We start from the raw sequence: 12,258 nt of genomic DNA, 5'->3' as shown, positions 1-12,258 counted from the left end.
GTGCCAGATCTCCAGCATCAAATCTATTGGACTGTTTCATTGCTGACAGAAGGAAACTTACGTAGCATTTGTGTGTGCAGGCATAACAAAATTGAGAAAAGAGCGTTAAAATCACTGCCCCGTGTGAGGGTCGAACTCACGACCTTCAGATTATGAGACTGACGCGCTGCCTACTGCGCCAACGAGGCCCGAAAAGGACTTTATGTACACATTTCAAGTGTATGAGCTCAATTTGTTTCAATTACAATAAAGTCAAGAGCAGCAAGGTGTAATAAGATTCATAGACAGATATCTCAAATGGCTTTTCCCTGGACTTGACACCTCAAACATTACAGATGAACGCCCTATTGGTGTTACAGAGACTAATATATCTGGCTTCAATGTTTTTATGTGTCAATTGATCACCTTTTGTCTTGTTTTCGATTGCCTTTTCTCTTTTATCTCAAATGTGTTTCATTATGAAATGTTTTTGGATTGGCCGTTTTTCTGTATTTGGTCAACTAAATCATTTGAATGAAGTTGTGCCATGCCGAGTGGAAAGATTCTGTTACCTCAATTTAACACCCGAGGGTTCCCAGAATCTTTGAGTTTTCTCCATGGGAAGTCTCCAACCTTAAACGCAGCAAATTGGCCCTGCAGGTAAGAATTCTAACCAAAGACTCAAGATTGCACCACTACAAAAAGCCAAACAATTAAGGTTCCACCGAGACTTGAACTCGGATTACTGGATTCAGAGTCCAGAGTGCTAACCATTACACCATGGAACCCCAGGTAGACAAATAAACTGCCCACCTCACCTGGTCTGCGTGAGGTGCCAGATCTCCAGCATCAAATCTATTGGACTGTTTCATTGCTGACAGAAGGAAACTTACGTAGCATTTGTGTGTGCAGGCATAACAAAATTGAGGAAAGAGCGTTAAAATCACTGCCCCGTGTGAGGGTCGAACTCACGGCCTTCAGATTATGAGACTGACGCGCTGCCTACTGCGCCAACGAGGCCCGAAAAGGACTTTATGTACACATTTCAAGTGTATGAGCTCAATTTGTTTCAATTACAATAAAGTCAAAATCAGCAAGGTGTAATAAGATTCATAGACAGATATCTCAAATGGCTTTTCCCTGGACTTGACACCTCAAACATTAAAGATGAACGCCCTATTGGTGTTACAGGGACTAATATATCTGGCTTCAATGTTTTTATGTGTCAATTGATCACCTTTTGTCTTGTTTTCGATTGCCTTTTCTCTTTTATCTCAAATGTGTTTCATTATGAAATGTTTTTGGAATGACCGTTTTTCTGTATTTGGTCAACTAAATCATTTGAATGAAGTTGTGCCATGCCGAGTGGAAAGATTCTGTTTCCTCAATTTAACACCCGAGGGTTCCCAGAATCTCTGAGTTTTCTCCATGGCAAGTCCCCAACCTTAAACGCAGCAAATTGGCCCTGCAGGTAAGAATTCTAACCAAAGACTCAAGATTGCACCACTACAAACAGCTAAACGATTAAGGTTCCACCGAGACTTGAACTCGGATTACTGGATTCAGAGTCCAGAGTGCTAACCATTACACCATGGAACCCCAGGTAGACAAATAAACTGCCCACCTCACCTGGTCTGCGTGAGGTGCCAGATCTCCAGCATCAAATCTATTGGACTGTTTCATTGCTGACAGAAGGAAACTTACGTAGCATTTGTGTGTGCAGGCATAACAAAATTGAGGAAAGAGCGTTAAAATCACTGCCCCGTGTGAGGGTCGAACTCACGGCCTTCAGATTATGAGACTGACGCGCTGCCTACTGCGCCAACGAGGCCCGAAAAGGACTTTATGTACACATTTCAAGTGTATGAGCTCAATTTGTTTCAATTACAATAAAGTCAAGATCAGCAAGGTGTAATAAGATTCATAGACAGATATCTCAAATGGCTTTTCCCTGGACTTGACACCTCAAACATTAAAGATGAACGCCCTATTGGTGTTACAGGGACTAATATATCTGGCTTCAATGTTTTTATGTGTCAATTGATCACCTTTTGTCTTGTTTTCGATTGCCTTTTCTCTTTTATCTCAAATGTGTTTCATAATGAAACGTTTTTGGATTGGCCGTTTTTCTGTATTTGGTCAACTAAATCATTTGAATGAAGTTGTGCCATGCCGAGTGGAAAGATTCTGTTACCTCAATTTAACATTAACACCCGAGGGTTCCCAGAATCTCTGAGTTTTCTCCATGGCAAGTCTCCAACCTTAAACGCAGCAAATTGGCCCTGCAGGTAAGAATTCTAACCAAAGACTCAAGATTGCACCACTACAAACTGCTAAACGATTAAGGTTCCACCGAGACTTGAACTCGGATTACTGGATTCAGAGTCCAGAGTGCTAACCATTACACCATGGAACCCCAGGTAGACAAATAAACTGCCCACCTCACCTGGTCTGCGTGAGGTGCCAGATCTCCAGCATCAGATCTATTGGACTGTTTCATTGCTGACAGAAGGAAACTTACGTAGCATTTGTGTGTGCAGGCATAACAAAATTGAGGAAAGAGCGTTAAAATGACTGCCCCGTGTGAGGGTCGAACTCACGGCCTTCAGATTATGAGACTGACGCGCTGCCTACTGCGCCAACGAGGCCCGAAAAGGACTTTATGTACAAATTTCAAGTGTATGAGCTCAATTTGTTTCAATTACAATAAAGTCAAGAGCAGCAAGGTGTAATAAGATTCATAGACAGATATCTCAAATGACTTTTCCCTGGACTTGACACCTCAAACATTACAGATGAACGCCCTATTGGTGTTACAGAGACTAATATATCTGGCTTCAATGTTTTTATGTGTCAATTGATCACCTTTTGTCTTGTTTTCGATTGCCTTTTCTCTTTTATCTCAAATGTGTTTCATAATTAAACGTTTTTGGAATGACCGTTTTTCTGTATTTGGTCAACTAAATCATTTGAATGAAGTTGTGCCATGCCGAGTGGAAAGATTCTGTTTCCTCAATTTAACACCCGAGGGTTCCCAGAATCTCTGAGTTTTCTCCATGGCAAGTCCCCAACCTTAAACGCAGCAAATTGGCCCTGCAGGTAAGAATTCTAACCAAAGACTCAAGATTGCACCACTACAAACAGCTAAACGATTAAGGTTCCACCGAGACTTGAACTCGGATTACTGGATTCAGAGTCCAGAGTGCTAACCATTACACCATGGAACCCCAGGTAGACAAATAAACTGCCCACCTCACCTGGTCTGCGTGAGGTGCCAGATCTCCAGCATCAAATCTATTGGACTGTTTCATTGCTGACAGAAGGAAACTTACGTAGCATTTGTGTGTGCAGGCATAACAAAATTGAGGAAAGAGCGTTAAAATCACTGCCCCGTGTGAGGGTCGAACTCACGGCCTTCAGATTATGAGACTGACGCGCTGCCTACTGCGCCAACGAGGCCCGAAAAGGACTTTATGTACACATTTCAAGTGTATGAGCTCAATTTGTTTCAATTACAATAAAGTCAAGATCAGCAAGGTGTAATAAGATTCATAGACAGATATCTCAAATGGCTTTTCCCTGGACTTGACACCTCAAACATTAAAGATGAACGCCCTATTGGTGTTACAGGGACTAATATATCTGGCTTCAATGTTTTTATGTGTCAATTGATCACCTTTTGTCTTGTTTTCGATTGCCTTTTCTCTTTTATCTCAAATGTGTTTCATTATGAAATGTTTTTGGATTGGCCGTTTTTCTGTATTTGGTCAACTAAATCATTTGAATGAAGTTGTGCCATGCCGAGTGGAAAGATTCTGTTACCTCAATTTAACACCCGAGGGTTCCCAGAATCTTTGAGTTTTCTCCATGGGAAGTCTCCAACCTTAAACGCAGCAAATTGGCCCTGCAGGTAAGAATTCTAACCAAAGACTCAAGATTGCACCACTACAAAAAGCCAAACAATTAAGGTTCCACCGAGACTTGAACTCGGATTACTGGATTCAGAGTCCAGAGTGCTAACCATTACACCATGGAACCCCAGGTAGACAAATAAACTGCCCACCTCACCTGGTCTGCGTGAGGTGCCAGATCTCCAGCATCAAATCTATTGGACTGTTTCATTGCTGACAGAAGGAAACTTACGTAGCATTTGTGTGTGCAGGCATAACAAAATTGAGGAAAGAGCGTTAAAATCACTGCCCCGTGTGAGGGTCGAACTCACGGCCTTCAGATTATGAGACTGACGCGCTGCCTACTGCGCCAACGAGGCCCGAAAAGGACTTTATGTACACATTTCAAGTGTATGAGCTCAATTTGTTTCAATTACAATAAAGTCAAAATCAGCAAGGTGTAATAAGATTCATAGACAGATATCTCAAATGGCTTTTCCCTGGACTTGACACCTCAAACATTAAAGATGAACGCCCTATTGGTGTTACAGGGACTAATATATCTGGCTTCAATGTTTTTATGTGTCAATTGATCACCTTTTGTCTTGTTTTCGATTGCCTTTTCTCTTTTATCTCAAATGTGTTTCATTATGAAATGTTTTTGGAATGACCGTTTTTCTGTATTTGGTCAACTAAATCATTTGAATGAAGTTGTGCCATGCCGAGTGGAAAGATTCTGTTACCTCAATTTAACACCCGAGGGTTCCCAGAATCTTTGAGTTTTCTCCATGGGAAGTCTCCAACCTTAAACGCAGCAAATTGGCCCTGCAGGTAAGAATTCTAACCAAAGACTCAAGATTGCACCACTACAAACTGCTAAACGATTAAGGTTCCACCGAGACTTGAACTCGGATTACTGGATTCAGAGTCCAGAGTGCTAACCATTACACCATGGAACCCCAGGTAGACAAATAAACTGCCCACCTCACCTGGTCTGCGTGAGGTGCCAGATCTCCAGCATCAAATCTATTGGACTGTTTCATTGCTGACAGAAGGAAACTTACGTAGCATTTGTGTGTGCAGGCATAACAAAATTGAGAAAAGAGCGTTAAAATCACTGCCCCGTGTGAGGGTCGAACTCACGACCTTCAGATTATGAGACTGACGCGCTGCCTACTGCGCCAACGAGGCCCGAAAAGGACTTTATGTACACATTTCAAGTGTATGAGCTCAATTTGTTTCAATTACAATAAAGTCAAGAGCAGCAAGGTGTAATAAGATTCATAGACAGATATCTCAAATGGCTTTTCCCTGGACTTGACACCTCAAACATTACAGATGAACGCCCTATTGGTGTTACAGAGACTAATATATCTGGCTTCAATGTTTTTATGTGTCAATTGATCACCTTTTGTCTTGTTTTCGATTGCCTTTTCTCTTTTATCTCAAATGTGTTTCATTATGAAATGTTTTTGGATTGGCCGTTTTTCTGTATTTGGTCAACTAAATCATTTGAATGAAGTTGTGCCATGCCGAGTGGAAAGATTCTGTTACCTCAATTTAACACCCGAGGGTTCCCAGAATCTTTGAGTTTTCTCCATGGGAAGTCTCCAACCTTAAACGCAGCAAATTGGCCCTGCAGGTAAGAATTCTAACCAAAGACTCAAGATTGCACCACTACAAAAAGCCAAACAATTAAGGTTCCACCGAGACTTGAACTCGGATTACTGGATTCAGAGTCCAGAGTGCTAACCATTACACCATGGAACCCCAGGTAGACAAATAAACTGCCCACCTCACCTGGTCTGCGTGAGGTGCCAGATCTCCAGCATCAAATCTATTGGACTGTTTCATTGCTGACAGAAGGAAACTTACGTAGCATTTGTGTGTGCAGGCATAACAAAATTGAGGAAAGAGCGTTAAAATCACTGCCCCGTGTGAGGGTCGAACTCACGGCCTTCAGATTATGAGACTGACGCGCTGCCTACTGCGCCAACGAGGCCCGAAAAGGACTTTATGTACACATTTCAAGTGTATGAGCTCAATTTGTTTCAATTACAATAAAGTCAAGATCAGCAAGGTGTAATAAGATTCATAGACAGATATCTCAAATGGCTTTTCCCTGGACTTGACACCTCAAACATTAAAGATGAACGCCCTATTGGTGTTACAGGGACTAATATATCTGGCTTCAATGTTTTTATGTGTCAATTGATCACCTTTTCTCTTGTTTTCGATTGCCTTTTCTCTTTTATCTCAAATGTGTTTCATAATGAAACGTTTTTGGATTGGCCGTTTTTCTGTATTTGGTCAACTAAATCATTTGAATGAAGTTGTGCCATGCCGAGTTGAAAGATTCTGTTACCTCAATTTAACATTAACACCCGAGGGTTCCCAGAATCTCTGAGTTTTCTCCATTGCAAGTCTCCAACCTTAAACGCAGCAAATTGGCCCTGCAGGTAAGAATTCTAACCAAAGACTCAAGATTGCACCACTACAAACTGCTAAACGATTAAGGTTCCACCGAGACTTGAACTCGGATTACTGGATTCAGAGTCCAGAGTGCTAACCATTACACCATGGAACCCCAGGTAGACAAATAAACTGCCCACCTCACCTGGTCTGCGTGAGGTGCCAGATCTCCAGCATCAAATCTATTGGACTGTTTCATTGCTGACAGAAGGAAACTTACGTAGCATTTGTGTGTGCAGGCATAACAAAATTGAGAAAAGAGCGTTAAAATCACTGCCCCGTGTGAGGGTCGAACTCACGACCTTCAGATTATGAGACTGACGCGCTGCCTACTGCGCCAACGAGGCCCGAAAAGGACTTTATGTACACATTTCAAGTGTATGAGCTCAATTTGTTTCAATTACAATAAAGTCAAGAGCAGCAAGGTGTAATAAGATTCATAGACAGATATCTCAAATGGCTTTTCCCTGGACTTGACACCTCAAACATTACAGATGAACGCCCAATTGGTGTTACAGAGACTAATATATCTGGCTTCAATGTTTTTATGTGTCAATTGATCACCTTTTGTCTTGTTTTCGATTGCCTTTTCTCTTTTATCTCAAATGTGTTTCATTATGAAATGTTTTTGGATTGGCCGTTTTTCTGTATTTGGTCAACTAAATCATTTGAATGAAGTTGTGCCATGCCGAGTGGAAAGATTCTGTTACCTCAATTTAACACCCGAGGGTTCCCAGAATCTTTGAGTTTTCTCCATGGGAAGTCTCCAACCTTAAACGCAGCAAATTGGCCCTGCAGGTAAGAATTCTAACCAAAGACTCAAGATTGCACCACTACAAAAAGCCAAACAATTAAGGTTCCACCGAGACTTGAACTCGGATTACTGGATTCAGAGTCCAGAGTGCTAACCATTACACCATGGAACCCCAGGTAGACAAATAAACTGCCCACCTCACCTGGTCTGCGTGAGGTGCCAGATCTCCAGCATCAAATCTATTGGACTGTTTCATTGCTGACAGAAGGAAACTTACGTAGCATTTGTGTGTGCAGGCATAACAAAATTGAGGAAAGAGCGTTAAAATCACTGCCCCGTGTGAGGGTCGAACTCACGGCCTTCAGATTATGAGACTGACGCGCTGCCTACTGCGCCAACGAGGCCCGAAAAGGACTTTATGTACACATTTCAAGTGTATGAGCTCAATTTGTTTCAATTACAATAAAGTCAAGATCAGCAAGGTGTAATAAGATTCATAGACAGATATCTCAAATGGCTTTTCCCTGGACTTGACACCTCAAACATTAAAGATGAACGCCCTATTGGTGTTACAGGGACTAATAAATCTGGCTTCAATGTTTTTATGTGTCAATTGATCACCTTTTGTCTTGTTTTCGATTGCCTTTTCTCTTTTATCTCAAATGTGTTTCATAATGAAACGTTTTTGGATTGGCCGTTTTTCTGTATTTGGTCAACTAAATCATTTGAATGAAGTTGTGCCATGCCGAGTTGAAAGATTCTGTTACCTCAATTTAACATTAACACCGAGGGTTCCCAGAATCTCTGAGTTTTCTCCATGGCAAGTCTCCAACCTTAAACGCAGCAAATTGGCCCTGCAGGTAAGAATTCTAACCAAAGACTCAAGATTGCACCACTACAAAAAGCCAAACAATTAAGGTTCCACCGAGACTTGAACTCGGATTACTGGATTCAGAGTCCAGAGTGCTAACCATTACACCATGGAACCCCAGGTAGACAAATAAACTGCCCACCTCACCTGGTCTGCGTGAGGTGCCAGATCTCCAGCATCAAATCTATTGGACTGTTTCATTGCTGACAGAAGGAAACTTACGTAGCATTTGTGTGTGCAGGCATAACAAAATTGAGGAAAGAGCGTTAAAATCACTGCCCCGTGTGAGGGTCGAACTCACGGCCTTCAGATTATGAGACTGACGCGCTGCCTACTGCGCCAACGAGGCCCGAAAAGGACTTTATGTACACATTTCAAGTGTATGAGCTCAATTTGTTTCAATTACAATAAAGTCAAGATCAGCAAGGTGTAATAAGATTCATAGACAGATATCTCAAATGGCTTTTCCCTGGACTTGACACCTCAAACATTAAAGATGAACGCCCTATTGGTGTTACAGGGACTAATATATCTGGCTTCAATGTTTTTATGTGTCAATTGATCACCTTTTCTCTTGTTTTCGATTGCCTTTTCTCTTTTATCTCAAATGTGTTTCATAATGAAACGTTTTTGGATTGGCCGTTTTTCTGTATTTGGTCAACTAAATCATTTGAATGAAGTTGTGCCATGCCGAGTTGAAAGATTCTGTTACCTCAATTTAACATTAACACCCGAGGGTTCCCAGAATCTCTGAGTTTTCTCCATTGCAAGTCTCCAACCTTAAACGCAGCAAATTGGCCCTGCAGGTAAGAATTCTAACCAAAGACTCAAGATTGCACCACTACAAACTGCTAAACGATTAAGGTTCCACCGAGACTTGAACTCGGATTACTGGATTCAGAGTCCAGAGTGCTAACCATTACACCATGGAACCCCAGGTAGACAAATAAACTGCCCACCTCACCTGGTCTGCGTGAGGTGCCAGATCTCCAGCATCAAATCTATTGGACTGTTTCATTGCTGACAGAAGGAAACTTACGTAGCATTTGTGTGTGCAGGCATAACAAAATTGAGAAAAGAGCGTTAAAATCACTGCCCCGTGTGAGGGTCGAACTCACGACCTTCAGATTATGAGACTGACGCGCTGCCTACTGCGCCAACGAGGCCCGAAAAGGACTTTATGTACACATTTCAAGTGTATGAGCTCAATTTGTTTCAATTACAATAAAGTCAAGAGCAGCAAGGTGTAATAAGATTCATAGACAGATATCTCAAATGGCTTTTCCCTGGACTTGACACCTCAAACATTACAGATGAACGCCCAATTGGTGTTACAGAGACTAATATATCTGGCTTCAATGTTTTTATGTGTCAATTGATCACCTTTTGTCTTGTTTTCGATTGCCTTTTCTCTTTTATCTCAAATGTGTTTCATTATGAAATGTTTTTGGATTGGCCGTTTTTCTGTATTTGGTCAACTAAATCATTTGAATGAAGTTGTGCCATGCCGAGTGGAAAGATTCTGTTACCTCAATTTAACACCCGAGGGTTCCCAGAATCTTTGAGTTTTCTCCATGGGAAGTCTCCAACCTTAAACGCAGCAAATTGGCCCTGCAGGTAAGAATTCTAACCAAAGACTCAAGATTGCACCACTACAAAAAGCCAAACAATTAAGGTTCCACCGAGACTTGAACTCGGATTACTGGATTCAGAGTCCAGAGTGCTAACCATTACACCATGGAACCCCAGGTAGACAAATAAACTGCCCACCTCACCTGGTCTGCGTGAGGTGCCAGATCTCCAGCATCAAATCTATTGGACTGTTTCATTGCTGACAGAAGGAAACTTACGTAGCATTTGTGTGTGCAGGCATAACAAAATTGAGGAAAGAGCGTTAAAATCACTGCCCCGTGTGAGGGTCGAACTCACGGCCTTCAGATTATGAGACTGACGCGCTGCCTACTGCGCCAACGAGGCCCGAAAAGGACTTTATGTACACATTTCAAGTGTATGAGCTCAATTTGTTTCAATTACAATAAAGTCAAGATCAGCAAGGTGTAATAAGATTCATAGACAGATATCTCAAATGGCTTTTCCCTGGACTTGACACCTCAAACATTAAAGATGAACGCCCTATTGGTGTTACAGGGACTAATATATCTGGCTTCAATGTTTTTATGTGTCAATTGATCACCTTTTGTCTTGTTTTCGATTGCCTTTTCTCTTTTATCTCAAATGTGTTTCATAATGAAACGTCTTTGGATTGGCCGTTTTTCTGTATTTGGTCAACTAAATCTTTTGAATGAAGTTGTGCCATGCCGAGTTGAAAGATTCTGTTACCTCAATTTAACATTAACACCCGAGGGTTCCCAGAATCTCTGAGTTTTCTCCATGGCAAGTCTCCAACCTTAAACGCAGCAAATTGGCCCTGCAGGTAAGAATTCTAACCAAAGACTCAAGATTGCACCACTACAAACTGCTAAACGATTAAGGTTCCACCGAGACTTGAACTCGGATTACTGGATTCAGAGTCCAGAGTGCTAACCATTACACCATGGAACCCCAGGTAGACAAATAAACTGCCCACCTCACCTGGTCTGCGTGAGGTGCCAGATCTCCAGCATCAAATCTATTGGACTGTTTCATTGCTGACAGAAGGAAACTTACGTAGCATTTGTGTGTGCAGGCATAACAAAATTGAGAAAAGAGCGTTAAAATCACTGCCCCGTGTGAGGGTCGAACTCACGACCTTCAGATTATGAGACTGACGCGCTGCCTACTGCGCCAACGAGGCCCGAAAAGGACTTTATGTACACATTTCAAGTGTATGAGCTCAATTTGTTTCAATTACAATAAAGTCAAGAGCAGCAAGGTGTAATAAGATTCATAGACAGATATCTCAAATGGCTTTTCCCTGGACTTGACACCTCAAACATTACAGATGAACGCCCTATTGGTGTTACAGAGACTAATATATCTGGCTTCAATGTTTTTATGTGTCAATTGATCACCTTTTGTCTTGTTTTCGATTGCCTTTTCTCTTTTATCTCAAATGTGTTTCATTATGAAATGTTTTTGGATTGGCCGTTTTTCTGTATTTGGTCAACTAAATCATTTGAATGAAGTTGTGCCATGCCGAGTGGAAAGATTCTGTTACCTCAATTTAACACCCGAGGGTTCCCAGAATCTTTGAGTTTTCTCCATGGGAAGTCTCCAACCTTAAACGCAGCAAATTGGCCCTGCAGGTAAGAATTCTAACCAAAGACTCAAGATTGCACCACTACAAAAAGCCAAACAATTAAGGTTCCACCGAGACTTGAACTCGGATTACTGGATTCAGAGTCCAGAGTGCTAACCATTACACCATGGAACCCCAGGTAGACAAATAAACTGCCCACCTCACCTGGTCTGCGTGAGGTGCCAGATCTCCAGCATCAAATCTATTGGACTGTTTCATTGCTGACAGAAGGAAACTTACGTAGCATTTGTGTGTGCAGGCATAACAAAATTGAGGAAAGAGCGTTAAAATCACTGCCCCGTGTGAGGGTCGAACTCACGGCCTTCAGATTATGAGACTGACGCGCTGCCTACTGCGCCAACGAGGCCCGAAAAGGACTTTATGTACACATTTCAAGTGTATGAGCTCAATTTGTTTCAATTACAATAAAGTCAAGATCAGCAAGGTGTAATAAGATTCATAGACAGATATCTCAAATGGCTTTTCCCTGGACTTGACACCTCAAACATTAAAGATGAACGCCCTATTGGTGTTACAGGGACTAATATATCTGGCTTCAATGTTTTTATGTGTCAATTGATCACCTTTTGTCTTGTTTTCGATTGCCTTTTCTCTTTTATCTCAAATGTGTTTCATAATGAAACGTCTTTGGATTGGCCGTTTTTCTGTATTTGGTCAACTAAATCTTTTGAATGAAGTTGTGCCATGCCGAGTTGAAAGATTCTGTTACCTCAATTTAACATTAACACCCGAGGGTTCCCAGAATCTCTGAGTTTTCTCCATGGCAAGTCTCCAACCTTAAACGCAGCAAATTGGCCCTGCAGGTAAGAATTCTAACCAAAGACTCAAGATTGCACCACTACAAAAAGCCAAACAATTAAGGTTCCACCGAGACTTGAACTCGGATTACTGGATTCAGAGTCCAGAGTGCTAACCATTACACCATGGAACCCCAGGTAGACAAATAAACTGCCCACCTCACCTGGTCTGCGTGAGGTGCCAGATCTCCAGCATCAAATCTATTGGACTGTTTCATTGCTGACAGAAGGAAACT

The 12,258-nt window shown here is 41.8% G+C and overlaps 30 non-coding genes across 30 annotated transcripts; all 30 read right to left on the bottom strand.

Annotated features, from left to right (window-relative positions):
* Positions 1 to 115: 115 nt before the first annotated feature.
* On the bottom strand, positions 116 to 188 carry trnam-cau (transfer RNA methionine (anticodon CAU)). Its single transcript has one exon. It is a non-coding gene; the product is annotated as a tRNA-Met (tRNA).
* A 507-nt stretch (positions 189 to 695) lies between these two features.
* trnaq-cug (transfer RNA glutamine (anticodon CUG)) lies at positions 696 to 767 on the bottom strand. The gene has a single exon. It is a non-coding gene; the product is annotated as a tRNA-Gln (tRNA).
* Positions 768 to 926: 159 nt separating this feature from the next.
* On the bottom strand, positions 927 to 999 carry trnam-cau (transfer RNA methionine (anticodon CAU)). Its single transcript has one exon. It is a non-coding gene; the product is annotated as a tRNA-Met (tRNA).
* A 507-nt stretch (positions 1,000 to 1,506) lies between these two features.
* Positions 1,507 to 1,578, bottom strand: trnaq-cug (transfer RNA glutamine (anticodon CUG)). The gene has a single exon. It is a non-coding gene; the product is annotated as a tRNA-Gln (tRNA).
* Positions 1,579 to 1,737: 159 nt separating this feature from the next.
* Positions 1,738 to 1,810, bottom strand: trnam-cau (transfer RNA methionine (anticodon CAU)). Its single transcript has one exon. It is a non-coding gene; the product is annotated as a tRNA-Met (tRNA).
* Positions 1,811 to 2,323: 513 nt separating this feature from the next.
* trnaq-cug (transfer RNA glutamine (anticodon CUG)) lies at positions 2,324 to 2,395 on the bottom strand. Its single transcript has one exon. It is a non-coding gene; the product is annotated as a tRNA-Gln (tRNA).
* Positions 2,396 to 2,554: 159 nt separating this feature from the next.
* Positions 2,555 to 2,627, bottom strand: trnam-cau (transfer RNA methionine (anticodon CAU)). Its single transcript has one exon. It is a non-coding gene; the product is annotated as a tRNA-Met (tRNA).
* Positions 2,628 to 3,134: 507 nt separating this feature from the next.
* Positions 3,135 to 3,206, bottom strand: trnaq-cug (transfer RNA glutamine (anticodon CUG)). Its single transcript has one exon. It is a non-coding gene; the product is annotated as a tRNA-Gln (tRNA).
* A 159-nt stretch (positions 3,207 to 3,365) lies between these two features.
* On the bottom strand, positions 3,366 to 3,438 carry trnam-cau (transfer RNA methionine (anticodon CAU)). The gene has a single exon. It is a non-coding gene; the product is annotated as a tRNA-Met (tRNA).
* Positions 3,439 to 3,945: 507 nt separating this feature from the next.
* Positions 3,946 to 4,017, bottom strand: trnaq-cug (transfer RNA glutamine (anticodon CUG)). The gene has a single exon. It is a non-coding gene; the product is annotated as a tRNA-Gln (tRNA).
* Positions 4,018 to 4,176: 159 nt separating this feature from the next.
* Positions 4,177 to 4,249, bottom strand: trnam-cau (transfer RNA methionine (anticodon CAU)). The gene has a single exon. It is a non-coding gene; the product is annotated as a tRNA-Met (tRNA).
* A 507-nt stretch (positions 4,250 to 4,756) lies between these two features.
* Positions 4,757 to 4,828, bottom strand: trnaq-cug (transfer RNA glutamine (anticodon CUG)). Its single transcript has one exon. It is a non-coding gene; the product is annotated as a tRNA-Gln (tRNA).
* Positions 4,829 to 4,987: 159 nt separating this feature from the next.
* Positions 4,988 to 5,060, bottom strand: trnam-cau (transfer RNA methionine (anticodon CAU)). Its single transcript has one exon. It is a non-coding gene; the product is annotated as a tRNA-Met (tRNA).
* Positions 5,061 to 5,567: 507 nt separating this feature from the next.
* On the bottom strand, positions 5,568 to 5,639 carry trnaq-cug (transfer RNA glutamine (anticodon CUG)). The gene has a single exon. It is a non-coding gene; the product is annotated as a tRNA-Gln (tRNA).
* Positions 5,640 to 5,798: 159 nt separating this feature from the next.
* On the bottom strand, positions 5,799 to 5,871 carry trnam-cau (transfer RNA methionine (anticodon CAU)). Its single transcript has one exon. It is a non-coding gene; the product is annotated as a tRNA-Met (tRNA).
* A 513-nt stretch (positions 5,872 to 6,384) lies between these two features.
* On the bottom strand, positions 6,385 to 6,456 carry trnaq-cug (transfer RNA glutamine (anticodon CUG)). Its single transcript has one exon. It is a non-coding gene; the product is annotated as a tRNA-Gln (tRNA).
* A 159-nt stretch (positions 6,457 to 6,615) lies between these two features.
* trnam-cau (transfer RNA methionine (anticodon CAU)) lies at positions 6,616 to 6,688 on the bottom strand. The gene has a single exon. It is a non-coding gene; the product is annotated as a tRNA-Met (tRNA).
* Positions 6,689 to 7,195: 507 nt separating this feature from the next.
* trnaq-cug (transfer RNA glutamine (anticodon CUG)) lies at positions 7,196 to 7,267 on the bottom strand. The gene has a single exon. It is a non-coding gene; the product is annotated as a tRNA-Gln (tRNA).
* Positions 7,268 to 7,426: 159 nt separating this feature from the next.
* On the bottom strand, positions 7,427 to 7,499 carry trnam-cau (transfer RNA methionine (anticodon CAU)). The gene has a single exon. It is a non-coding gene; the product is annotated as a tRNA-Met (tRNA).
* Positions 7,500 to 8,011: 512 nt separating this feature from the next.
* Positions 8,012 to 8,083, bottom strand: trnaq-cug (transfer RNA glutamine (anticodon CUG)). Its single transcript has one exon. It is a non-coding gene; the product is annotated as a tRNA-Gln (tRNA).
* Positions 8,084 to 8,242: 159 nt separating this feature from the next.
* On the bottom strand, positions 8,243 to 8,315 carry trnam-cau (transfer RNA methionine (anticodon CAU)). The gene has a single exon. It is a non-coding gene; the product is annotated as a tRNA-Met (tRNA).
* A 513-nt stretch (positions 8,316 to 8,828) lies between these two features.
* On the bottom strand, positions 8,829 to 8,900 carry trnaq-cug (transfer RNA glutamine (anticodon CUG)). The gene has a single exon. It is a non-coding gene; the product is annotated as a tRNA-Gln (tRNA).
* A 159-nt stretch (positions 8,901 to 9,059) lies between these two features.
* trnam-cau (transfer RNA methionine (anticodon CAU)) lies at positions 9,060 to 9,132 on the bottom strand. Its single transcript has one exon. It is a non-coding gene; the product is annotated as a tRNA-Met (tRNA).
* A 507-nt stretch (positions 9,133 to 9,639) lies between these two features.
* On the bottom strand, positions 9,640 to 9,711 carry trnaq-cug (transfer RNA glutamine (anticodon CUG)). The gene has a single exon. It is a non-coding gene; the product is annotated as a tRNA-Gln (tRNA).
* A 159-nt stretch (positions 9,712 to 9,870) lies between these two features.
* On the bottom strand, positions 9,871 to 9,943 carry trnam-cau (transfer RNA methionine (anticodon CAU)). Its single transcript has one exon. It is a non-coding gene; the product is annotated as a tRNA-Met (tRNA).
* A 513-nt stretch (positions 9,944 to 10,456) lies between these two features.
* Positions 10,457 to 10,528, bottom strand: trnaq-cug (transfer RNA glutamine (anticodon CUG)). Its single transcript has one exon. It is a non-coding gene; the product is annotated as a tRNA-Gln (tRNA).
* A 159-nt stretch (positions 10,529 to 10,687) lies between these two features.
* On the bottom strand, positions 10,688 to 10,760 carry trnam-cau (transfer RNA methionine (anticodon CAU)). The gene has a single exon. It is a non-coding gene; the product is annotated as a tRNA-Met (tRNA).
* Positions 10,761 to 11,267: 507 nt separating this feature from the next.
* Positions 11,268 to 11,339, bottom strand: trnaq-cug (transfer RNA glutamine (anticodon CUG)). Its single transcript has one exon. It is a non-coding gene; the product is annotated as a tRNA-Gln (tRNA).
* Positions 11,340 to 11,498: 159 nt separating this feature from the next.
* trnam-cau (transfer RNA methionine (anticodon CAU)) lies at positions 11,499 to 11,571 on the bottom strand. Its single transcript has one exon. It is a non-coding gene; the product is annotated as a tRNA-Met (tRNA).
* Positions 11,572 to 12,084: 513 nt separating this feature from the next.
* On the bottom strand, positions 12,085 to 12,156 carry trnaq-cug (transfer RNA glutamine (anticodon CUG)). Its single transcript has one exon. It is a non-coding gene; the product is annotated as a tRNA-Gln (tRNA).
* Positions 12,157 to 12,258: the final 102 nt, after the last annotated feature.

This window comes from Pungitius pungitius, chromosome 6 (assembly GCF_949316345.1).
Source record: "Pungitius pungitius chromosome 6, fPunPun2.1, whole genome shotgun sequence".
Lineage (NCBI taxonomy): Eukaryota > Metazoa > Chordata > Actinopteri > Perciformes > Gasterosteidae > Pungitius > Pungitius pungitius.
The sequence above is the reverse complement of the archived record's forward strand: the minus strand, read 5'-3'. Positions and strand labels throughout refer to the sequence as shown.